Source organism: Camelus ferus, chromosome 8 (genome assembly GCF_009834535.1).
Source record: "Camelus ferus isolate YT-003-E chromosome 8, BCGSAC_Cfer_1.0, whole genome shotgun sequence".
In the NCBI taxonomy this organism is placed as follows: domain Eukaryota; kingdom Metazoa; phylum Chordata; class Mammalia; order Artiodactyla; family Camelidae; genus Camelus; species Camelus ferus.
The window spans coordinates 71,700,095-71,726,849 of record NC_045703.1 but is presented as its reverse complement, the minus strand read 5'-3'; the positions used below and the strand labels follow the sequence as shown (position 1 = coordinate 71,726,849).

At 48.2% G+C, this 26,755-nt stretch overlaps 1 protein-coding gene across 6 annotated transcripts in view; it reads left to right on the top strand.

Moving 5' to 3' along the window:
* The window catches only part of PDE10A (phosphodiesterase 10A), a 537,273-nt gene that overhangs the window by 55,087 nt on the left and 455,431 nt on the right, over nucleotides 1-26,755 (top strand). The gene's annotated exons all lie outside the window — the stretch shown is intronic.

The following is a 26,755-nucleotide window of genomic DNA, read 5'->3' as shown; positions in this document are numbered from 1 at the left end:
TCTTAGTAAAGTTAAGAAATGTTCTCCACTGTTTTGACAGAAAATTCTTTTTTAAATTGAAACAACAACTGTTATCATTCCAGGCCACTCTTTCCAGCTGCCCCAACTCCACCGGCCTCCAGTCCCTGGCAGCACTGTGGCTTGTGCTGGTCCCATGCCGCTCCCCACCCTCTCTGAGGCTGCCAGGCTCCTCCCCAGCTGAAGTCCCAGTGTCCACCCCTGTGCCACTCCTTGCTCACACGCCTGACCGCCCTGCCCCACCTTGCTTCGCTTTAGCAGAACCAGATCTAAACCAGATTGTGGTCCAGAGAATATTGAAATCCAAGTCTCTCCACCTCCACCCAAACAGCTGAAGGTGGCTGGCGAAAACACACACACCACACGATTATGCATGCAACCACACTATACACACACCAGACAACCTCACTACACACACCACAGACCACACATGCACACTACACACACAACTCACAACCACACTACACGCACAGCATACAACCACACTGCAAAAATATAATACACGCACCACCCAACCACACCACATACATAATACACCCACACCACACACACAACACACAATCACACACGTGCACCATACACACAAACACATAACCGCACTACACACAATACACACACCATCCAATCACACCTCATAACACATCCCCACCACCCACACAACCACACTACACACACCACAGACCACACATGCACACTACACACAACACACACAACTCACAACCACACTACACGCACACCATACAACCTATACACCCCCCCACACACATGGCCTCACTTTAAACCCTTGAGCACAGCCTCAGGGTAGCAGCCCCAAGTCCACTCGACTCCCACATTCCCAGATGGCCGGTGTGTGCACCTCCTGGCTCTGGACGGCAAGCCCCCCTCCCTCTACGACCCCCACTCAGTGGAAACCCCGCTTCCCTCCGCTCTGAGGATGCTGACCACCGGGGACCGTGTCCCGCTCCCCCTGCACGCGGCCCGGGCTCTGTGTGGCTCCCTCCACCTTCCCCGCGTCACACATGTCCCTCTCCGAGTTGTGTCCTTCACATCAGCACACGGATATACTGGTGTTTCTCATGTCGTCAGCTTTCTCTTGACCCCGTCCCCCAGATGGTCCTCCTGGACCATCTGTCCTCTTCCTGCAGTGACTCCTTTGATGTCTTGTCTGCCCCTGAGTCCCTCCCAGAGATTTCCCCTGCACCCCTGCCTTCTCATCCTCTTACCCTGCTCCTCCCGCCACAGCATGATCGCCTTCTCACACACCCAGGGGCTTTCATACTCATTATGTTACTCTTATCAGCTGACCTCCCCCTCAGCTTCTGCAATGTCAGTTCCCTGAGGGCAGGGAACAGAGTCATTTTTGTTCCCCACGATATCCCTTTAAATTTTTTTTCTTATTTTTTATTGATGTGTAGTTGATTTATCATGTTAGTTTCAGGTGTACAGCAATTATCCGTATACATACGTACATATATGTTTTTCTTTTCTGTTCTGGCTCATTACGAGACATTGAATACAGTTCCCTGTGCTATACTGTAGGTCCTTGTTGTTCATCTGTTTTATATGTAGAGTAACGTGTGCCTGGTAACCCCAGCTCCTGTTTGCTCAAAGAATGCTTGTCAAGTAAATAAGCCACCAACATCTGACTCACCTACTAAGGCATTGGGAGAATTTAATTTAAAATGTGCATGAAAGAAGAAAAAGCAGGTTGTTCTTTCCCTGCTTTCTCTAAACTGACCGTCAAGTATCAACGTCTGTTGGAATTTAAGTCTATTTTTGAGCTCTGCCTCCTGGCACCTGAGACCCCCTGACCTTGGCTCTTACCTCTCAGCGGTTGGCAATACTCCGGAGTCACGGCAAGGCGTGTGAGCAGGAGCCGGGGAGGCCTGGCGGGGAGTCCGTGGTGCAGAGCCGTCCCATGGAGCAGTGGCTGTGTGGGCAGCACGCCGCGGCGCCGGCAGGCCCACACTTGGCCCCGCTGCCCCCAGGGGCTGGTTTCCAGTGCCTGACAGCGCGTGTGGGAAGATACAGGCATCGGATCAGGGCCGAGGGCAGTGACAGAACAAGCCTTCAGGTTATTCTGTGAGTGTTTGGGCCTTTGCTCCAAGGAGACTTGGATCACAGAGAGGCTGGAGAAGGCACGAAGGACGTCCTGAAAACGTATTTATTTAACTAATATTGGTTGAGCAGTAGCTGGTGCAGGCACTCCCCAAATGGTAGGAGTATGGTGGTGTAAGATAAAACCCCTGCCCACGGGCACGGGGAAGCCGTGTGAAACGAGGTCACAGACCCAAATAATGACCTTTCTGATGACAGCAGAAATAGTGAGGTGAGAGGCTCCCGAGGGGGTATGGGCAGGGAGGAAAGAACGGGGGGAAACATCAAAAACAATTTTTTATTCAATTTCAAAATATAACAGAGGCTGGTCATGCCCACTGCTGACTTTGATTTTTGTCCTGGAATTTATAGTAAGCAGGCGTACGAGTGTCCGTGTGTGTGTATGTGTGTGTGTCTAAGAGTGAACCTAAGGTCAGAAGGTAAATACTCGATCGTGGCTCAGCACAGCTATACCAGGGTTAGACCGGCGGCCTCATTCTTACAGAGGAGTCCTGGCACTAAAAGACACCCCACACCAGACCAACACAGGGCCGCGTGCAGAGAGCACCAGCAGGAGTCCTGAAGGAGGCAATGCGTGCAAGGGCGCGGGAGGGCGGGGCGGCACCAAGGCACGCATCGCCAAGTGGAAAACAGATAAATGAATGAGCTTGGTCCTGTTGTAGTCTAGGTCAGAAAACTTTCTCTGCAAAGGGCCAGCAGGAAGCATTTTAGGTTTTATGGCCCATATGGTCTCCATCAAAACGACTCAACTCTGCCATTGTAGCATGAAAGTCACCACAGACAACATGTGACCAATGAGTCTGGCTGTGTCCCCAAAAACTGTTCACCGAACAGGCAGAGTGCAGGCTGAAGTGTGTTTAGATTATGGTCGTTTTCTGGGGTGATTGAGAGTATCTAATGATGTGTGATGTTAGAAGCCAGACGGATGAAGACCTCCGAGACCCCCAGGCGTGTAGAGAATGGGTCATGGTGAAGCATGCTGTTACCACGAGGCTTCTGAAAGTTATCCAGAGCAGGATTCCTGCCTTGGCTGGACTTTGATGGGAGCATTACCCTGGCTTCCATCTGCACGATAAAGTTCAGGGAGTGTTGGAAAGATCAGATTGAAGAGCCACTGAATGATTATAGTTCTAAAAATAGGATTGTAGAGGTAGCTTTGGAGGGTTGGCCTGGGTTGGCAGACCACAGACGGAGGCTGGTCTAGCCCATGGCCTGTTTCTTACAGCCCACCAACGGAGAATGGCTTCTGCACTGGAGAAGGTCACCAGTAGGACCAGGACGGGGAGGGGGAGAGGGAAGAGGAGGAGGGCGAAGAGGAGGGGGAGGGGAGGAGGAGGGGGAGGAGAAAAGAAGAGAGCTGCCTGCACTCCCCACGCCTGGGGTAGGCCCCAGCATGGCTGCACGGCTCCCCTGCCCTGAGGGGTGGTACGTGTCCATATCCCAGGTGGGCAGACGTCACTGTTGGAGTGGAAACGGGGAAAGGGACAAGGCTCTGGCTCTGTTTTCCTCTCTAAAGAACCTGGTCAGGGGTAGGGCATAGCTCAGTGATAGAACACATGCTTAGCATACATGAAGTCCTGGGTTCAATTCCCAGTGTCTCCATTTTTTAAAAAAAAGGGAAAATGGGCAAAGGATAGGAATATACAATCCAAAAAAATACTAAGCACAGATGAAATTTGAAAGTATCTTCAAACTCTTGGCTATCAAATTAAATGCAAATCAAAAAAACCCAAACTTGGTCAGTCAGAGAAGGCAGAAGTCAGACCTGCTGTGCTTCCTGACAGAGCATAAAGTTTAATCATTCAGATGGCCTTTTAGGGAAGGAAGTCCCTTATCCTCCCATGTTGGTTCAAGAACAGAGTCAGGTTCTTAAACCTGGACAGTGTGGCCTGTCTGTGGGTACCAAGCGCTTCGCAGAAGAGTATGATTTACATCTGTGCTTCTGCCATTTGGTAGGAGCAGATTTTCCATCATCTGTCATTGAAAACAGCTCTCCGTCACTTACCACAATGTTGCAAACACATCTGTGGAGAGAACTGGCGTCTGTGTCACTCATGAGTAATGTCACTCCCCAGGTGCCCCCACTGCCACCCCTTCACGTGCAAAGCCTGGGAGGAGAATGGGGGCGGCTCAGCCCACATCTGCGGAATGAGAGTACAGCCAAATTGGCTCAAAAGACGTAAACTAACACACTTCCTGTTTTTACTCTAGGTACATAGATACAAATGGGATATTTAAACCTATTTTCAAACGCACATAGTTTAAGTGTAAAAATCAGTTTGCCATTCAGGCAATTCTATGAAAAAAAAGTTGTAAATCTCCATTGACCCATTGGCAAGTAAAATAATTATTGTCTGGCAGCAAGAATTTCTGGTACTCCTGTGGGCAGATAATGGAATTTATAATCATTTAAGTATCAATGACATTAGATCTCAATTCAACAGAAGTTGACGGTGCTTTGAGGTATGTTCTGAATGAGAATAAGCCAATGCATTCTATTCACTTGTTTTAAACCTGAAAATGTGTATTATATTTTAATTACCCATATTTTCAAACCCTATTGGCAATTTAAGAATATATAGCTTGTGGGTGAGGGCAGAGCATATGTGAAAAGTCTGTACTTTGTGCTCGTTTTTTGTGAATCTAAAACTGCTCTAAAAAGTAAAGTTTATTAAAGAAAAACTACACCCACGTTTGAGCCCCTCTTCCAGAGAATTCTATACATGATGAGACCATTGAGGTTAAAAATTTCTATAGCTTCTGACACGTGGAATTCAAATTTACTTCGTTCAGTCTGTATTTTTGTACAGTACCCTGGAATTGTTGGAGTACAAAGTCATTTTCCCTTTTGGAGCAGTAAGTGAATTAATTTCAGTGGGCTTCCTGTATTTACTGAGCATTTATTGGGGGTGGGGACAGTGAGGCACACAGACCTGGTCCCTCACTGGGGACAGAGGGTAGGGCGCCTTGGTAAGAAAACGCAAGTTAGAAGGAACCCATATCAAGGCACAGATCACAGACCTCAGAGCAAGCAGGTGTGTCGGGCTCTCAGGCTCCAGAGATAGAAGCGGTGTCTAAGCTGATCTTGAAAGATGGAGAGAGTCTGATGGTACTGAAACTTGGGGAGGATGTGGGGGACTCGTCTGGACGCCCCGGCTGGGCAGTCCTTGTATCAAATTCCAATTTCTTGTGGGCTCCGCTGAAATGATACACAAAACGTCTGACTGGTTTCCTCCCTTTATTTTACTCCGTGAATAGGTAGCACACAGATGTACAATTGTAGAGGCCAGAGTCTTATTCCCAAATTTGCTCTGGTTCTGACTTAGAACTCAGCATTAGATTTCAACATCTCTTAGGTGCAAAGATTGAATCAGGGTGGTTGGCTGACACTCTTCGCAGAATCTCACTTTGTCCCTGTTTTTACCTGAGTGTCCTGGGACCATGGACACCTTCTAGTTCAGGGGTGAATCACAGTTGAGCTAAGAAAATCATGGTAATTCAGGTCCCCCTGTCAGTGGTAGTTTAACATCTGCCGTGGAACCCAGTCCCAGCCTCTGTGGCAGGAGATGGCTGATGGGAAAATAAGTTTTTCCAAAAATAGAACAAAGTTCGGGGTGGGAGCCACAACCCTCTCCTTCCCTGGGCTGAGCACAGAGCTGGGAGTTATTGCCGCCATCTTGTTGCAGTGGAAGGAAATCCAAAGGAACTTCAGCAAAGCCCTGAATTCGAGCTGTGGAGTACCACCCAACCCTGAGACTTCTTATATGAAATACTAAATTCCAACTATTTAAACTCTTTTTCATGGGCTATTCTGCTGCCTGTAACTGCGAATCTCCCATCAACACTGAACTTGGACAAGAGAGATGACTCTTTGAAGATCCCCATATGGTAAAGACAGAAGAGCCAGTGTCAGTTAACAGAGGACATGGTTTTAATTTTTATGACAGCATGATTGGTCCACGTCCCACAGAGCAAGTTAATATCTAATTTGCTTGACAACCATGTAGAAGAGACAGAGTTGTTAGTAACTGCCGAAGATCAAAGGGAATCCATTTTTTTGTTTTGTTTTATTGTTTCAACAATCTTTTAACCCAGAGCCCCACGACAGCATGCTCAGTGTAGAGTAGGTGAGAGTTTAGTGCCTGCATGGATCTGGTGCAAAGCAGGAGAGAGAGGCAGCAGAAGGAAAGCTCTGAGCGCTTGTTTTCTCTCTGTTGTTAGCTTTGGCCACTGTGTTTCATAGAGGGTGGAGCCAGTAAGAAGGCTTGGCCTTAAATTCCAGTTTTGAATCTGCGTACTTACTGACCCAGTTATAGTGGGAGAGAACACGTGGGGATCAAACTTGGAATCAGGTCACGGAGTCTCAGACGCTTGACAGACACTTTATCTTTTTGGTACTGGCAGATTGCACAGAAATGTGTTTGGATCAACAAATTGCAAATCAGAAACCGGCATTAGTTCCCACAGTCGCCAACAACATTTTTAAAGAATATTTAAAGCAGCATCATCACACGTTGCCAAATTAACGTTCCCATGGCAATGCTAATGCAGCCACCTTGTGCAAAAGTAATTACTCACCGATTGTTATTGTTTGCATCTTAAAGACTAGTGTTCAGATCTTGTCAACAAGATCTGAATAACATGGTACAGGTTATTGGATCATAACAGTCCTTTCATTAAACCGTGACCCGAACCACATGCCATGGCTGGATTAAGCATTTTTAGGATTACCTTCACACCAAAATGTCTTTTTTTTCTGGTGGACTCATAAATTTTGAAATCCAGATCGTCTCAGACTTTGGCTCATTTCAGAAGTACAACCAAACCTAGGAATGAAAAGCAATGACCATCAGCACGTGGGAGGCTCTCCGGTCTCTGGTCCCAGTGTCTGAGCATACTGAGTGATGTACTGGAGAAGGAGGGGAGCTCAAGATGCTTGCAGCATGGCCATGGCCATGGTCTAGGCTTGTAGCCATAACCTTGGTTGTCAGGAAAGTAAATGAAGAGCATGTTGGACCACGGGGTCCCATGATTCAGCCTCGTGCATACACACATACATATCTGATTGCACATGCAGCGCCCTGGGGGCTCACGGAGGCTGGCCGGGTCCCTGGACAGAGAATGAGGAAAAGACAGTGGTGCTCTGTAGCAGGCAGGGGACGTGCCTTACACCTTCCAACGTCCTGTGGTGTTGCTACTCCTCTGCCATATAGAAAACATGGCCTGAAGTGGGATCAGTTCCAGGAGGTTGTGGGAAGGCCTTGCCTCCCTCTGTGTTTGGTATCTGTTCTAGCCTTCACATGGAATACATGGTCTGCATCAGGTTTTAGGATTTCATTATATTTTCTTGTCTTAATCTCCAATTATTTCTCATTTTATTTTATAATTTTTTAAAAGCCACTGGTTGGTTTTTCTTTTCCCTCTAATTGCTCTACTTTGAGAGGAGAGACCCTGCCTTCTCCCTTAGCACTCAGCCTCACACTTGTCCAACCTAATGATGGGACGACCTGAGAGGCCAGGCCTCCTCATCTAAGCCTGGTGCTCATACTTCTAGTTGAATAGAAGCAGTCAGAGGACACATCCTCCTTTTGCAGAAGAAAGTTGGCCTTGGACACACTCTGCAGTTGTACTTTTTCAACTTAGAGCTCCATGCTGTTTGTTCAGACTCTTTTTAGGTTAAAGTGCCTAAATTATATTTGATTATTTTGGAAGAAAAATATGCAATGAGACAATCTTTCTGTGCCCTAAAATCAGCTGGCATCCCAGTCTCTACATTTCACTTTTTCTCTAGAAGCATCCTGGCCACATCTGTCATTTGAACAAACCACTTGAGAGACAAATTGGAAAACAGCATGGAATCCTTTGGAAGTCTAGGTTTCTGGTCTTAAATGTATTTTAAAATATTCCCCATTCATATAACTTTTTCTTCTACACCCTTGTGCGTATAGGATGCCTTCCTTATGAGATGACACACTCATGGAAATATTACCAGAATGAAACTGAGATGGGGGTATCTGCCTGCGTCTTGGCCATCACTTGGTTTGAGAAAGGAGAAACTGGCCACAGGCAGTTCATGCATCTCATCGGCTTTTTCTGAGGTGGCTCCTGCTGAGCTGGTGGCAGTGTCCCCGGACATCCCCTGTTTCACCCTCTCCCTCAGTGTCTCTGTGCAGCTGCTGCATCTTCTCCCAAGATGCCGCGTCTTCGTTTTGGCATCTGTTCTGCAGCTGGGAAAAATCTCCGTGGGATAACGTGACCGGCAACTTGGTTAGTGTTATAAACCTGCTTGAAAATGAAAGATGCTTTAACAGGCCAAATCCTGGAATCTTGTTTATGAAATGTTCTCATAACTCTTCACAAAGCTGCACTTGGTACATCGAGGCTCTAAGACTTGGAGGCAGCTTTGAGGTGTGGGGACACTAGGAGGAAGTGTCCGTTTGTTTTCCAAGTTAGTTTAGCTCACTGGTGATGTCATAAGACCACTGTCACCTAGGCAATGGAACATGTTGCTATGGGAACCTCAAAGCTGATAAAACTGCTTCAAAACGTTGACAGTTGGAAAAGCCTCTTTTTTCCTGTGCTCATGCCAATAAGGATGCGTGTACAGGGGGAAGGGTGTTTAGTTTAAAACAGTAACATTTGAAGTTGGTTAATATAAACTATTTAGAATATTGAAATTTGGGGGAAAGCGTTACCATTCAGCTACATTAAAAGAGATTCTTGCTGGTACACTCAAAGGCCTGAGGAAGTCAGAGTTGTTATAAGGAAGATATAAAACCTCCTTGCAAAGCTAAAAGAAACACAGACGTGTTGAATGGTACATCTCACTCACATCTTACCCTGGATTTGGGCCACGGATGACTGGTTTGTGCACAGACTTGATGTATTTATTTCAGATTTCACTTCCCATCTTCTGAGATTTCTGGGTTTCATGGTACAGGTTATTGGATCATAACAGTCCTTTCATTAAACCGTGACCCGAACCACATGCCATATCCTCGCCCACGTGTTTGTCCCGTCACACTTCTGTATACGGGCGCACCTGTGTCTGCGTGCGCGTGTGTATGCATTCACGCACACGCACTCATTGTCACGGCGGCCCTCTTCTGGGTCACGGCAAATGCGGGATCAGCGAGCCCTGAACCACAGCTCCTGCGGGAAAAGTGGGTTAGGTTCCTGCCAGACCCTGGTCACACACTTCATCCATGGATAAACACAAAGCCTTATTTCATGTGTGCTTCTGTTTAAAGATGCCTTATTTAACACATACTGTGGTTTCACTTACTTGAACTCACCGCCGACCGCGCTGTAAGTCAGGCCCGAATGAGGACTTTCCAATAAGTGTGTTTCCTCTGTTAAGCACTAGACAGCATGTCAGCACTGGACTTGGGGGCCATTTTAAAGAGTGAAACCACGTGCACACACCAAACACAAAAATGTGGGAAACACGGCACTAAACAGACCACAGAAGGGGCCCTTGTTTACAGTATGAGCTGAACCAAGACCCAATGTTGCCTTGTTCGACCTCAGCTGGGAACTCGGGTGTCATCAGGGAGTTCAAATTTTTCTCCTCTTCAAGTGTGTCCGCAGGTGAGTGCAGACTTGGGGTTACATATAAATTTTATCGAGTAGTAAATTCACAGACACGGATTCCATGACTGATGCCGACCGACTGTGTCTATACACATACAAAGTCTGCACGCCCGCTGGGAGACCCAGGGGTGAGCCATGTGGGGCATAGCTGACCCCTCCCTGAGAGAACGCCGCACACTTCCTGTCCCTTGAAAGTGACCTCTAAGTGCCCTGCAGACGAGCTCCCCTTCCTGGGCCCTTCAAGCACTGGCTCTTACCCTCCTCATGTGGTGCTTCCAAGCACGTCTGGTGTGGTGCTGTCTCCAGGTAGGTGAGCTGTCATCCCGTCCAGGCTGTGCAGAGGTGGAGGGGACCCGGGGCCCCATGTCCAGTGCAGTTCTCTGCACCTGGTGAGTGAGCTGAAATACAGGAACACGCAAGCTGGAGGCCAGGAGGTCGGCAGGGCCTCATCTGGAAGGATGTTATCAGCCTGTGTCTGTCCTGCTTTCCATGTCTTATCTGGTTTACCAGCTGCCCCAGACCTAGAGACGATGACAGAGGATGGCATTAGCTGTCCGGAGACCATGAAGGCCTTGCCTGTACAACCAGACAGCAGTTGCTCTTCAAATCCTCATCTGTAGGACAAGATCTCTTGTGTATGGAAATTTTATGGCTCTAAAGTTCTTTTCGAAAGAAAAAAAAAGTTTTAATCATGTAATTCTGAGAAACCCAGATGGGGTTATGTAACATGGCCCTCGCATGTTGTTTTAGGAGCCCTGCTCTTTGTGAATGTGTCCAGGGAATAATGCGATCCGTCCTTTCTGTGTTCTCCATCAGGCGTTGATCGCCACGTCACCCAAATCTGGGTGACAGTTGTGTTTCCTCAGGGGCACTCGAGCCACAGTGGGCGATCAGTGTGTTAAAAAGCTGACTCATTTGAACAAAAAGTATTGTTTTGGAAGAAGGATTTGTGGATGGCTTTTGTTGGTGTTTTGGGTTTTTAGAGTTACAAGAATGTTTGAGTTGCGATAGCATTGTGATTCTTAAAAATCCTTTCATAGCCTCAAGAGTAGATAGGCTGTTTTGTCTGGGGTTTTAGTCACCGAGGAAGTGTACACTGTGAGCAGCACCCTGGGGCACGCACTGCACCCAGGGCACTCGGCCAGTTCTAGCCTGGCAGTAGGCTTCCCAAGTGCACAGCTCAGTTCCCGTTCTTCAGGTGGTGAAACCAAGGCTCAGAAGAGCTAGAATGTCTGAACAGCCTTTCAAATCCAAGTGTCTTGGTCCCAAAATCTACACTCTTTTTCTTTGGCTTTGCAAAGTGTAACACTCTAAGTGCAAGTCAGATTTTATTCACAAAATTTGGAAATTATTTTTTGCAGTTTTTAGCTCCAGCGTGGTAATAGGGTCTTCTAGTATCTGGAGACAAAGAAATTGAGGAATTAAATTCATTTTACTAGGAACTAAAGCTTCATCCCTTTTGCAGAACCAAATTAGACTTCAAAAAAACCCAAAATGTTATTAAAAGAAACTTTCAAAAATAGTTTTTACTCTGGCAGCATTGCTTTTAAGCTGGTAGACACTATATATGTTAGTTGCCTTGTGAGTCTTCCAAACAGAAAGCACTGTACTTAGCAAATTCGTCAGCAATTTATTTAGACACCGTTTGATTATCTGATGAGCCATGAAAACATTTCCATCTGCTCATCAGGGAGAGTCTGAATGTAAACATCTTGTCCTGGCCGTTCAGCTCCCCAGCACCGTCTCTGACTTCCTGTGTCTTCTGCCCAAGTTGATTACCTTCTCACCAACATCTCACTCATTAACGGTTCAGCACTTTCTTGAGTACTGCCTATTGTTGGTCACCTTTGTGACCATCACATCACTTCACTTCACATCACAGCTTTCACTCAACACACGATTAAGGAGCATCCAGTTCATGCCAGACACTAAGCGAGGCACTGGGGACACAGCGAAGAGGGAACCAGGGTAAAATCCTGCTGGGGGCTTACATTCTGGTGGAGCAGAGAGAAAATAAATAAGACAAGAACATTTTTAAAACACTGATGTATGCTAAGAAAAAAATAAAGCCGGGAAATGAGCTAAGAAGTGTATGTGTTCACAGGAGTATGGGGGCAAGGGACAATTGTTCAAAATTGGGTCTGGTGAGAACAAACTGTGTGGACCCCTAGCTGAGGGACGCTGCAAAGGGGAGAAGCCAGTGAGGGAAGAGTTGTCAGAGCTGAGCTCGCGGTGCCTTGAAGGCTGTTGTTAGGCTCCTGGCTTTGCGGAGCTGGTTTCTCCCCCAGAGCGGCAATGGGCGCAGGGAAGGTCGGATGCTGAACACACAGCGAAGCCAGCAGGCACCAGGTGTGCGGGGGGCTGGCTGTGGGAGAGAGAGGACACGTCAGGAGGACTGTGGGGCTGAAGTCCAGGGCAGCTAGGAAACAGCATCTCCCCTTCACTGGGTGGGAGGCCTGAACAAAGAGGTGTCAGGGATGCGGTCTGAGCACGGCTGGGCTTGCTGGGCGAGGTCTGGGTCTGGGGTCCCCAGTGAGGCTCAGGCTGGAACTTAAATGTGGGGTCACCGGCACCAATGCTATTTGAAGTCGTGGGACAGGGAGTGGTGTAGACAGGAAAGGTAAGTGGCTCGAGGTCAGGGCCCTGAGTTTACAGGTCTGGAAGGGGAGGCAGCAAAGGAGATGGGGAAAGGGGTGACCACAGTGAAGGAGACAGGACAGGAGAGCGTGCAACCCTGCACCGCAGGTGAGGAGACGCTTCAGTGGGGTGTGCTGAGCTGTGCCCACTGCTGCTGGCTGCTAGGGGGATGGGGACAGTGCGGAGGGCAGATCTGGCCGTGTGGGGCCACGGGAGGGAGTAGAAGGAAGAGAGAACGCCTGAGAGGACGAGGCCCCCAGGGTGCAGGGAGCCAGGTGCCCGTGAGGGAGCCTGTGGGGACACTGCTGGCCGTGGGGAGAAAGAGGACCGGATGGAAGAGGCCTGGAGGAGGCCAGGAGTGGGAGGGACGGTGACTGGCAGGGTGCCCCCAGGGCTAGTGGCCTGGACTCACTGAGAGACCCATCCAGCAGCCTGACGCAGGGGCCTGATAACCACTGGAGAGCAGGACCAGGGATGGGGAGAGGGAGCTGGACATGAGGGCTCCCGGCGGTGACCGCATGGACGGCAGAGACCGCATGGAGGCTGCGTTACTGACGCTGCCCTGCCTAGTGTTGCTGGAGCCAACAGAACAAGAATCAGTTTGGTTCAGAAGCAAAGGAAAGTGTGTTCTCTGATGGCAGAATGCAGAGGCGGCCTCCCCTCTACAGCTCGGCTCTCTGGACCGGCCGGGGCGGGGCTGTTTTACAGGGAGCCGGTCAGCGGGGGGGCGGAGGAGGCGCGGGCGGGGCCGCGCAGGCGCGGTGCTCCCTCCAGCCTCTGCACGCGCCAGCCGCCGCCTGGAGCCCCGCGCGGGGGGCGGGGCTTCTGCACACGGCCCGGAGCTGAGGCGCCGCGCGCCGCTTCCCGCCCCGGACCTCCCATCTGAAGGGCCTGCTGGGAGGCCTTCAGCGTCGTCGCCCGTGAGCCAGTGAAACGAGACTGAGCCCAAAGGGAAAAAAAAGGTTGGACTTTATTTTATTACCCACGTTCTGTGTTATTTCCCGGTGATTGTGAGTGGGCTTCGCTGGTGACCGTCGAGCTGGTCAGGAGGGGCCTGAGGCCCGAGGTGGACGGAGGTGTCCCCGGTGTGGCGAGAGCAGGGGATGGCGGGAGGGAGGGTGAGGAGGAGGGACCGACTGAGGCGCCGGGAGTGAGAGCTGGTCGCCACCCAGCACTGGCATGTGGCATCTGGACAGGGGTCGTATTTGAAAGAGTAAGCCCTACGGGAACGACGGGGCTTCCATGGGGTGACTCGGAGGGACTGGGACCTGCTTGATTTGAGAAGCTGCTCAGGAGAGGACAGGAGCAGAGGGGCCGTTGTATTTACTGACATTGTGGTGACAGTCGCCACCCTCCCACCCCTGTGCTGGGCTCCGCTTGGCTCCGTCGTGGACGTGAATGCCTCCCCACAGCCACTCAGGACAGCAATGTCTAGGGTTTTCCTGCCCATTTTCTGGGTGGGGAACTGAGGCCCGAAGAGTGTACAAAGTAACCCGTCCAAGTTGGTGCAGCTCGTGGTGGGCAGGGGGCTCCAGGGTCTGCAGCCCACCGGGTGAGGAGGAGCAGGACCAGCTTCCCACCCGCCTCCTCTCTGTCTCCAAACCCCTGATTAGACTCCGCCCTGAGGTGCCTGTCCATGCTGTGACTCTTTAACCTGTACTCCCAGGGGGGGTCCCCACGGCTCATGCCTGGGAAGCCAAGAGCCACCACAGGGGGACTGACTCTTGCAAAAGCCCCTGGGCTGAGAGGAGCTGGCTGGGCTCCCCTTCCTGACTCCCCCCGGGCTGGCGGAACCCCAGGTGGATGCTGGGGGCCCCCAAGGGGGAGTTTCATCCCAGCGTCCAGCAGCAGGGTGCAGGGAGGAGGGGGAGGAGCACAGGGAGCCTTGGAAGAGGAAGGCACTCGGGGACTGCCAGCAGCAGGGCCCCTCCATCCACCACCTCCACCGCCGCCACCAGCACTGCCACCACCACTACCAGCACTTGGAAGCAGCATGTGGGACCCCCTCTTTCAGAATGCTGGGAGGGGCGAAGCTTTAAGTTCCCTTTGGCCTCTTCCCATGAACCCTGGGTTGTTGGCCAGACTGTGGCCAGTCGTGGGCTCTGCTGGCCTCCTCAAGGAGGTCTTCAGGGTATCAGGAGAGCTCTAGCACAGCTCCTCAGGGTGGATCCATCCCCAGGGATCTGCCCTAGCCTTGGGAGCCTCGTGCAGGTCCAGAGGGACACTTCCATCAGCTTCCACCAGGAACCAGAGAGGTGGCCAGTTACAAATGCCTTTGTTAATTTGTCCCCAGACACCTCTAAAGTATCAGGCCTCTGCTTCAGTTAATTTTATCTTAAAGCTGTAATATGCACACAGTTTGGAAGCTATTTTCTGTTAATTTCCTCTTTGCCTGAAGGTATGGTGTCAATGTCCAGGAGACAGCAGCCGACCAGGTGAGCGTCTGTAAAAACTGATTATAACTCTGAGACTTCTCACCCAACTCCCTCCCATCATGAACTCAAGGCCCAATCGTGGAGTAAGTAAAATGCCAGGAAACTGAGAAGCGTCTTTTCTCCCTCCCTTCTTCTCCCCACTCTGGCTGACCCTGACCGAAGGGTCCTGGTGCAAGAGCCTCGGGGTAAAGCCAGGCTCTTCTTCAGCACCTGTGGCAAAATTCATTTTCTCTGGGACGGAAGTGGATCCTTCAACTGCTTCCCAACCGGGATGAGCCAACTCTGAGACTTTTATGAGCCTCTTTCTCAACACTCCAGTGAATTATCAAGACAAGGCTTTGTATCCAGATACAGAAGCTGCTTTTTCCAGACCCTGGTTTCCTTCTGGGAAACACGACCCTGGATCCCAAATGCGTCCCCTTGATCAGCTTACAGTCCAAACAGCTATTCTCCTAAGGAAACACGGAGTTTACAGAATCTGGTGCATCTCCTGCAGTTTAAACCTGCTCTGTTGTCACAGATGGTGTGTGGTATGTAGCGGAAGGTGGTAGGTGAGGAACCAGAAGAGAGAAAAGAGCAGCGTTCTGGTTCAGCTCCTCCAAGTTGCCATAAAACATGTACAATTGAGCAAGACTCTACTCTGAAAATTCCCTGCTGGATTAAAAGCTGTCTCCCAACAATGGATTGCAACACTGGCATTCCCGTGGTCTGGGGATGACATTTTCTACCTTTCAGGCAGACTGCTTTTCACTAGAAAAACAGCATCCAACCCCCCACTGTCGACTGACAAGTGTGTAACTTGCACTGGGGGCACCTCCAGGTTTCACTGTTTATTTATCATGTGTAGGCTGTGAGTTAAAACTCCTAATTACCCTTGCCTGTTCTTGAGGGTTCCTGCACCCCAGCTGGCGATGGGATCCACATTTATAATAAGTAATTCCTAAGCGAAAGTAAGGACTCCACTTTCCTTATAATCATTGCTCTTTACCCTGTGTTTCTCCAAAATGGCCCAAGACATTTGAGGTCTGCCATGTGGTTGCCTTTGATGTCTCCTCAGAAAACAGTGCCTCTTGGTTTCTTCATCTGCTGCAAATGGAGAATCTACCTCTTCCCTCCTGTTTCTTCACCCAAGCTGTGAAGCTGATGCTGACGATGATGTATTATCTATTTTCTCTGAGGTCCAGAGAGAGCCCTGCAGGTGCCTGCCGAATGCTCCACCTGAGAAAGACAGAACATTACCACTTCACCTAGTCCTTCAAGTCCTGCACATAATGGCCCCCTCATCTCCTCCCACCGGCACAGACCCTCCCAACAACATCTTCATCCCACCCCCATTAGTTCCTCCCAGTAATTTCCATGAAGATTGCCTGGGGCTGCAAGCTTGCGTCTCACTTTCCCCTGGTACCTGTTCCCCCTCTCCCGGATTCCCCCCCTTGTTAGAACAAAACTTGGTGGAAAGTTGACCCTACTCTTCTGAGGGTTCCTCATGTTGTCCCAAAGCCTGACAGGTACTTTTGTTTGTTTGTTAGTTTAAGGGGCAAGAGCTGAAGGCTTTTCTTCAACCAGATGACTGGCTTTCTCTCTGCCTCTGAGCAGGCTCCGTTCCAGAGTCAGATTTCCAGGCACAGCCTGTTTAGTTCCTTAGTCTCTTGATCTAGAACCCTTCACCGGGCTTTTCCTTCACCTCTGCCCAGAAGACGAGTATCAGCTATGGATGAGGGCGTCCACACCTCGCTGGTGAGCACCACCGTTCTGGGCTGGAACCTCCATGCTGGACCCATGACCATGCCTACTCTCCAGTCTTAACAGCAAACTCGAGTTACTGATTGAGAAATAGGATGAAGAAGGAAAGAAACTGAGATAGGGAGCCCAGTCTCGCTGACAGTCCATGAGTCCAGATGTCAGAGCGTCACCTCCTTTTGTGCAAGTTTCCCAGCTGAGAAACTGAGTCCACCTGCAATACCCATTTTGTCTTCACACCGCGAGTCTGGGATGGGCAGGGTACTGTTAGGAAAGAGCAGGGCTGACCCTAAAGAGAATCCCTCTAAAGTTACTTGCCCTAAAGTCTAGTTCCATGGGAAATTCAGCTGCTGTTAGCTACCGAGTTTCTCAGGCAGACCTGCCTCAGTCCTAGCTGCCAGCACCTGCTCCTTCTTGGTCTGCCACACCTGGGACTATATGACACCTCTCATGAAACAGACATGTGATGGCTGAGATCCTGAGTCTTCCATCCACGATCAGCAGACCCCAGCAGTCGCTGGGCCACTAGTCTGCCGTGCCTGGGGACACTTCAGGCAGTAGGGACCGTGTGTGATCACCAGGTTTGGGCCCCATCACCAAGGTGTCCCACTAAGTATGTGCCAGGAAGACTCCTCATACTGTTAAGCCTAAAACCTAATTTGATGTGTGGAAGACCCATCTTCACGCGAGACCTGAGATGGGTGATTGTCCTGTAAAGAGGCAGCCCCAGTCCCAAAGGACGGATCTACTCAACAAGGGCCTTCCATGAGAGAGATGGACCTTTTCCCCTTCATCTTTGCAGCCTCCACCCCGACCTCTGCAGCCCACCTTGGTCTCAAGCTTGTTTCCAGGGTTGAAGGGAGCAGTTAGGAATAGACATGCACTCTCCTAGGTCTTAACATGAGCAGTCAGTGCTCAGCCTCCTCCCCACTCAGCTCCTCGGTCAGCACTGGACACCAAACTCAGGTCTGACGGACATGTGGCCTCTGTCCACTCCGGGCTCCAGATGCCCCTTAGCTGGCTTTCTGCCCCAGGACCGCTCAGTCAGATGCCCAGCAGAGCCAGGCTCTCCAGACCCTGGGCCAGTTAGCACAGAATCTGGAGTGAGGCTCATGTCCCAGGAACAGTACTCTTTGGGGGAGAGAAGATAAATGTATATGACAATGTTAAAGTTGGAGCTGTGTTGTGGAGCTTTAATAGAACAAATATTTGGATAATCAGCTAAGGATTAATAAAGTCCCACCAGTGGGTCAGGACTTACAGCAGTAATTTCCAGACCCTTCTTTGCCAAATAAACTAAATTTATTTACTTGGACTCTAAGCTACTGTGTGACTCTGGTCAAATTACTTCACCTCTTCCAAGCATGGTTACTTCATTGTAAACTGAGAGGATGGGGCTCTGTGGGTGTTTTCTGGAGCATCCTGGTCCTGAGGGAGGAAATATAATGTTTGTGGAGCATAAAACTGCACCAGGCACTGGGTATGTTTGCAGGAGGTGCAAGACATTGTCACTGCCTTCCAGGACCTCATTATCTGATGAAGAATGTGTGACCAACGCTCCCCGTGATTAAATAAATTCCAAAAATATTTTAAGAGATCTCAGAAAGACTGAGGTGAAAGTATTTGTGCTGTGGATGTCTAAAAGTGATTCATTTATTGGTTGATGAATTCAAAGCATTGTATGATTGGATTTGTTCTAAGAGCACAACTCCTTTCTTATAGAATGTATGTGCGGCTGGTCTGCTCCTTGTCCTCTGGGGCTTGGGTAAGAATCTCATCTGGAAGTCATTGCAGGATGGTGTGTGACTGGATCTAAGGGTTGCAGAAAATGGGGCTTATTCCAGGTGTGTGCAGCCTGGGCTCAGCCAAGAGTCCGAGGCCTCCTGATTCATACAACTCAACCAGATTACCCGCCGTCAGATAATCTACTGCAGTGTTTCATTCACATACGGTGTGTCAGCAGCAGTCCAGCGGGGCCTGGGACGCTCACTGCAGATGGGGTAGTGGAGGCTGAGGTGGGTGTGGGGTCTGGAATAGGCCTCTGTTGGGGAGGCCACAAGGAAAGTGCCTGTGTCACGACTGATCACCTGATGGCACCATTGGATTTATTGATGGGGGGAGGGAGTGGCATGGAAAAGTTGCAAACTTGGATTATGATATACACATATGTGTTTTAGACTTCTTACAGGTATAGCCATGGCATTGGCAGCTGATAAAATGTGTTGATAAAATCAGTAGGTATTGGCAAGACTCCTATGTTTCTTAAAGAAAGATTAATATGTATCAAATATTGGAACTGTTAAGGACTGAGTTGCTTAGGAATAACCATTTAATTCTGTGTAGTAATTAAAACAGCCTCTGAATAGATTTTGTAGACACGAATACAATAAAATACTATTTTTAAACAAATATTTTAAAATTTAATCTTTTCAACATTTCAGATGACTCTGTAGGTTGAAATTAGTAAGATTTTGTTATGAAATTATTATTACTCTTATAAAGTAAAAGAAATTACTTTATGGAGTGAAGGTGTCGGCTTTGGATAAAAGGCTTAATGTTCTTCACAAGCATCAGCCTCATGGTAGTTTGGAAATTGGATGGTGGTGGTTGTGTTACCTTTCATACAGTAAATAGACATATTCTATTACACAGAAGTTTATGAGGGTGGTGAATAAAATAATGAAAGATATGAAATATCTGTATCTAAAAATGATTTAAAAAAGTTAGCTACATATGTGAAGGAAGATCTAAAAAACAAAAACCTACTAATTAATTAGCTGACATAAATTATTCTTTGGCAGTCATTGTTCCATGGAAGTCTTTGAATGGGACAAATTTCATGCTGATGGAAAAGGGAAGAAAGCTAGAACATGACTAATGGGGTTAAATTATTTTGGGGTAAGATTCCATGGTTATGCACAAATGAAGTACTAATTTTAAAAAAAGTGAAATTAATGGAAATGGAAATGTTCTCACTTAGAGAAAAGATAAAGTGTAAAAATAATACCTTTTTAACATACATGTACCTTTGTTTGTTTAATAATCTAGAGTATAGGAGGTCCTTGCCATCCAAGGAAACGTTGGACCTGGGGAATTCTCTTAGATTCTCCCTGAATCAGGGACCAAAATGACATCAGAAATACGGGAAAATATTGAGTGGGATTTTATTTTGAAAAATTAAAGCAGATCATTATATCTTACATCATTGGGTATTAATTTCAATGATGAATTAATTCTTAGTGTTCCTTACTCTTGACCAATGACCTCCCTTCATAGTTTATCACAAAAATAGCACCGATCACAGAGACTTCCTTATTTTTTTCCCAACTTGTGCACATCCACACCACAGAGGTCTCTGTTCCCATCCCCTCGCTGCTCCTCTTGCGTTCAGGACCCATCCCTTCTCTTCTCAAGGACTTTGTCTTGCAGTCACTCCCCTCTTTACCGTCACTTAGTCCCCGTGCTTGATCCTTGCCTTCAGCATAGAACATTGCTCTCCTGTCTTGCATCTGTCATAAAACAACCATCCTGAATCACCTGCAGCTACGGCCCTCCTTTTCTACTCCCCAGCAGCAGACATTTCCAGCCCCACTTCCTCAGCCTGCAAAGTCTCCTGACCCGTTGCATCAGCCCTTCATGTCTACACTCCAGCAAAACTTCCCTTATGAAGCTTCCTCGTGACTCTGTCTTCCAAGTTCAGGGCTCATTTCTCTGTCCTCGCCTCAACACCTAAACAGCATTTCAGTAGAGGGGACCACTTCCTCTTCCTTGAAGGGAGCTCTTCTTGTGGCTCCTGGGACTTCTCCCCTCCTGGTTCCTCCTGTTTCCTAGTGGTTGTCCTCAGTCTTCTCTCTTTGCTAAATGTTGGGCACCCCACCCTTTTCTGTATCTATACTTTCTCCCCAAGTGATCTCATCCAAAATCATGGTTTTAAATATTATCTTTATGAAAATAATCTCTGAAAGTTTACCTCCACCCTTCGTCTTCTCAATGAGTACCTGACTATGACGTGCAAAGTTTTCTGGATCTTTCCATATGGAGGTCTAACTGAAGTCACACACCTCACACATCCAATGGAGAATCTTGCTTTGTACTCCAACTGCTTTTTTCTCCTCCAGTCTTGTATATCTCAATAAATGGCACTAACCTCCAACCAAATCTAACAGCCATCTTCGATCTCTCTCCTTCCTTTACCTGTAACATTCAAACCTTAAAGAAATCCTATTGTCTTTGCTTCCAAAATCAATCCTAAATCCATATCTCCACTATTACTAGCCTTGTCCAACTTCTATCTGAATTAGCCTTCCTTCTGGTTTCTGTCCTTTTTCTCTTGTCCTGCTACAGCATGGTCAGAACAGTCAGAGATACTTTTTTAGAGATTGAAACCGTATGAAACTCCATTGATTAATGTTGTCCGACGGGGCCCCAATGCGCAAGGTTGGATATTCAGACTCTCTACCTTACTACTTCTTACAAAATTCTATAAAGACTGAACTGCACCTAATTCATCAACACCTTATGACTCTCTTTCACCCTACCTCAGTTTTACTTAAGAAGTAAAACAATAGGACGTGGTAATGAATTAAATGTAAGACCTGAAGAAAGAAGTCAAGAATGACCTAGGTTTCTGCCTTGCTCCATATAAAAGGATATTAGTGACACTGAGCTTGTTGCTATAAGAAATACAGAACAGCTCAAATACAACAGTTTATTTCTGGTTCACATAACAGTACAAAACAGTGTGTTCCTGATCCTGGCAGATTTCCCCCACTCATATCCAGGGACCCAGGCTCCTCTCCTGCCAGCCTGCCACCCCAGGTACTTGAACATCTGCACTCCGACTGTGGAAGAAGAAAGAGTGTGGACAAGGCATGTCTGCTCATGGGGCCTGGTCCAGAGAGGACCCCTGGTGCTTCCGTTCACATTTCACTGGCCCTTTGCAGCCTAGGCCCCTCTGGATGCAAAGTAAGCCTGGAGAATATCATCCCTGAGGGGAAGCCACATTCTCGAACTCTCTTCTGTGGGCGGGGAGCACAGATTCCAGCAGTCATCTAGCCAGCTCTGCTCCAGATAATTGCCTTGAACATAGGGAACACGGAGCACTGCCGGGAGCTGGTTTGCTGAGGAAACATCATGAGTTCACATGACATCAAGCAAGTTGCAAAGAAAAGAAAATACTTCAGGGTGAACTGTCGATGCATATGATGCCCAAACCCACCAATCAACCTGAATAAAAACTAGTCAACTAATGATTTGAGTCTTTGAAGCCAGGAACACAAATCAAAGGAAAATATTCATTTTCCAGAAGCTGTTTTACTTCTTACCTATTTCAGCATCACATAATTCAGCCACTGAAGCACGGATTCAAATTATGATGTAATATTATGGATCTCTGGGAAACCAGGGCAGCGGTCAGAGGGAGGGACGTGTGATTAGATGGGGTGGAGTTCTCTGGACAAAGATTCTGGGAAGACCATGAGCTTACAAGACTGAAGTGTAGTTTGCATATGCAGTCAATGTGGATATTGGAAAAAAAGAGACTTAGTTTGTTTTATTCAGTTTTGAGATAAATATTGATCACTGTCTCCTACTGCTTACACAAATGATTTTAGAAGAAAGGTGATCAATTGTTAGTAACAGACAGACTGTTTGGAAAGCAACTTTGACAATGGAACGTACAAATATCTCTAGATGCTCTGACTTCAACAACAAATATCAGATCAGCTAGTGTCTTTGGACAGTTTCCTGTAAGAGGATTGTGCTTAGTGGTGTGGACAAAGAGAACGAGAAAAACATGTCCGCTCTGGGGAATCAAACCGTGTGGCAGAGAGACAGCAACAGAAGTGGATGATCTTAATGTCCCTGGTGAGTTCTGAGGCTAAGGAGGAAGGCCTGAGCAGAACCACACAGACAGAAAGGGGCAGACCCCTGGCAGATGGGGTTCTAGATTGAGTCTTAAAGGAACAGCTAAGGGAGAAGGCCGTCCCAGGCAGAGAAGAGAGCCCAAGTCAAGACACAGCTGCACCAATCCTGTGGGAGCAGAGGGCCATTCTGTAGGGATGCAGGGTAGACAGCAAAGGGTGGGCGGGCAGGGGCGCAGGGAGGTGGAGGCAGACTGGGCCAGGTCTGTAGCTTCGCTCAGGACCTTGGGCTTTACTCTGTTTGCACAGGAGCCACTGAGTGTCTTAAAACGGAGGAGAACATGGTCATTTGTTGTATTTTCGGTGAATTGCTCTGCAAAGTGAATTTGATGAGGAACCTGGTATGGAGTCAGGAATGACAAGGAGGAAGCCCCATCCTTTGCTGCTCAGCGTGGGGATCTGTTCATCGTACATGCATCAGTTCACCTGACCAGTATTTAGGGAGCATCAGGGCCACGCTGAGAAGCTGGCAGGAGCTGAGGATGCAGTAGAAGATGGTGCCCTGTTCCTATGGAGAAGGCGCTTCCAACCAGGTCAATGCTTCCCTCGTGGAATCTCCAGAACCTGCCCATCAAGAATTAGGTTCACAATTCAGCATGTATGCAGGTGCCAAACATGCTGGGGCTTCTTACACTCTAGATCTCACACAGCCTGGGCTTCCCACTCTGTTGTCCACCACACCCAGGGGCAGTGGCCTGCTACAGGGTGGCTCCATCAAGTAAGAGAGGGGCCAACGCCTGGTTTTAACCATTAGCTTTCCAGAACTTCAATCAGGCCCTGTTGTCAATATTCTGGTTAGTCCAGGGAATATCGTATGTTTTACTCCATGTAATATCAGCCGTGTTATCTGGTAACCAACTGCCAGTATGAAAAGGATGAAGAAAGTAGAGTTTGCAGTTCAGCTTTACAGATCAAAGATTGAATTTGGCCTTGAGAATGGAGTTTGAGAAGGGGGACTAAATTTTGTCACTGATTTGTCCTGTTTGCTTTTTTCTGTTACCAGCCGGTGCTCACCTGGCTTGGAAGGAAGGTCTCCAACTTCAGTCTCTCATCCTTTCCAGTGAGGTGTGTGTGTGTAGGAGAGAGAGGTAACCTTAGCTCACTGGCTGGATGTCCTTACTTTTGAGTGGTAACTGGAAAGACCCTCCACATGTCTCTAAAGACCACTCTGTGGTTTCCTTCAGCCTCCGCCTTTCCTGCTGAGGCTGGTGGGAGCCTGCAGAGTCAGCCCAGGTGGTCAGCATCGGCGAGAGAATGGTCTGCTTCCCTCCCCACCCCAGGCATCACAGTCCCCTTCCCCTGCCAGCATGACTCATCAGATTGCTCTGACCAATCAGCCACCTGGACTAAATTACCCAAAAGGCCAATGAAAAATTAGTGTACAAAGAGATTCAAAAAGAAATAGGGAAAAACCAGGTTGCTGAGCAACCAGACTCCGTAAGCAGAGGGAGATGCTATTTTTACTCCAAGAAGGTGGCTGCAGTTGATTTGGTAGCAAACTCCTGGACCTCACCAGTGGGATGAGCTCCTGAAGGTCTCGGAAGGAGCCCCATGGCCCAGCAGATGTGCACAGAGGGCCCTCCTGTGGGTCTCAGATGAAATGGGACCTCTTTAGGAAGGACTCCACATTAATTATGTCCCTCAGAGTGCCCTGTGCTTTCTCTGCATCGCGCATGTCAGAATTTGTAATTATAAAGGCATTTGTTTTTATGAGATCTCTGTATGCACTGGACCAGAAGCTGACTGAGGATAGGAGCAGGCCCTGCTTCTGGTTAACACTGTTGAACCCCAGCTCACATTACACTAACTGGTTCACAGGGGGGTCTCCATCTTTGTAGAATGAATTAACGAACAAGTGAAAATCAGACTGATACTAGTGTATTGAAGCTGATCATCACTGAATGTCAGCTCTAGTCAAAATGTGGAAGAGTCTCATGGTCTCATAGGTTTTTCATCAAGTTGCTAACAGAAGTGTTTTTCAACAATAAGATACCTAAATCCTGGTGACTACTACCGAAGTGCTATCCCCCAAATTAGCCACTGTGCTTGGATTCATAGCAGAGATTGTGCTACGTGACCTTGGAGTGCGCGTGGAAAAGAGAACATTAACAATGCACCTGGGTGCTGCCAGGTTGTCTGTGCAGAACAGCAGAACAGGTGAAGGGCCAGCGGTGCCCACCAGTGGGATGCGGTACCAGTGTGGTCCAGGGAGGCCTCTGGACCAGGAGACCTAGGGGGCGAGGGAGGCTGGGTGCAGACCGCCCGCCAACAGCGCCCTCCTCCTGAGTCACCTCCCGGCTCCTCACCTTCCGCTCCCAGCCGTGCCCTCTGATGGAGGCTTTCTCTCTCTCCTTGTCTGCACACACACCTTTCTCTCTAGGTGGTTTCACCCAGGCTCAAGTTTTAAAATACCATCCACACACAGATGTCTCCTAAATGTGTGTTATCTTTTTGGAACTTGCCTCCAAACTTCAGCTTATAAATCCATCTGCCAGGATCCCTGGCCAAACATTAACTATTTCTGCATTAAGCTTCCAGACACAGAGGGCTCATCTTTTTTCTAGGCAGTTTGTTTAATTCTTGGACTCTGAATTGTTAAGGAGATTCATCTTGCTTCTCTGAATCCCTTTCAGTTCTGGAACCACAAAGATGTCCACATTCTTGTCCAGCTGATGGTAAAACATCTCAAGATAGCTATTGTGTGTCTTTTTAGTTGTTTCCTCTTCGCAAATTCTCCCGCATTTCCAGGCATTTAGTGAATGTTTACTGTATGTGTGTTATGCACAGATCATGATGCTAGGTGCTTTGGTTACTGAAATGGTGGTCATGGAGTCCATCCTCTGGCATCTCACAGTTGGGTAGGGTTGACAGGCTTTGTCCTGTATTGGCTAAGACATGGTGAACGTGCTGCAGTGGAGACCCCAGTTGTAAGGGCTCCAACCAGATGTGGCGCTGGTGCAGGGATGTCTAGTTGGTGGTTGTCTGTGTGGTTTCATGGAGGAAGCGCGTTGGCGCAGCAGTGTGGAGGGTGGCTAGAACTGACGCATGGGGGCTGGGAAGGCTGAGAGACCATGGGGGCAAAGGCAGGAAGGGCCCTGGCAGGATGTGTGCTGAAATCCAGGCCAAGGAATTCAGGCTTTATTCCTCAGGCCAGTGGCTCTAAGTCCCAGTTATTCATCAGAAACACCTGGAAATCTTTAAAAAATGCAGATGTCCAGATTCCACACAAAACTTACATCAGAATCTTTCTAGATGTGAAACTGGTAAAGCTCCCCAGGCGTTTCTTGTACTTAACCGGGCTTAGAGCCACTCATCTGACTGATGAGGACCTGTTGAAGGGTTTCCTTTCTTACGATGTCAGTTTTAGGGCACCTCAAAGCCTTTAGCAGCCATCCTAAGTGTTTTCTAGTGTTTCCATCCTAAAACGTGGTCCTTCAAATGGAACCTAGTCCTCACGACATTGGTGTGGCCAGCCTGAGCACAGTGGGACCACTACTTTGTCCTGTGCATTCCTCCTCCATGAAGGTGGTACTGAAGGTGGTCCTTTTCACGGAAGGCTCATCTGCTCCTGGCTCCATATCGAGCTTCTTGTCTGTTGAAACACTTCCCTCATCTTTTCCACATGAACGGCTATAAATCCAAGTTTTCCCTATCCAGTAGTGTGCAATTGATTTTTGGATCCTAAATGCAGGCCTTGACATGTATCTCCGTTTAATTTCATCTTGTGGTTTTCGTCAAGTGTTTCAACCTGCTGAGGCCTTTGTAGTTCGAGCCTGTCATTTATCATGTTAGCTATATCTCGTAACTCTGTCATCTGCAGGTTTGATAAACATGTCTTTCCTGGCTTCCCCCCAACTTGCTGTAAAACAAGTTGAACATGTTACAGAGAGAGACCTATGCTGTTTCTCCAGAGACTGACCTCCGATGGCAAATAGTCTTTCAGGACATAGTTCCTAAATCAGCTCTTGTATTGAATCAACTCTGGTCAGGCTGTATTTTATTCTCAGAGAATTCTTTGACACTTCAGTCATCCAGGAACTGCTGCAGATTTATAGTCCTTGAAGTCCAGGACGAGAAGACCAAAGGGTGGCAGGCGAGGGTGGCCAGGGCTGTGAATGCATCAGCTGGGCTGCACTAAGAGAACTCAAGCCACAAACAAATAATTTTTCATTGTCAACTTTGAACTGAAAGCAGTCAGTGAGTCAACGAAGCACCCAGTGTCTCTATGCTGAGAAGCAAATTCAGAGTCCACATAGCGTAATTTTTGAAGCTAGGGGCTAGAGTGTGGTATTA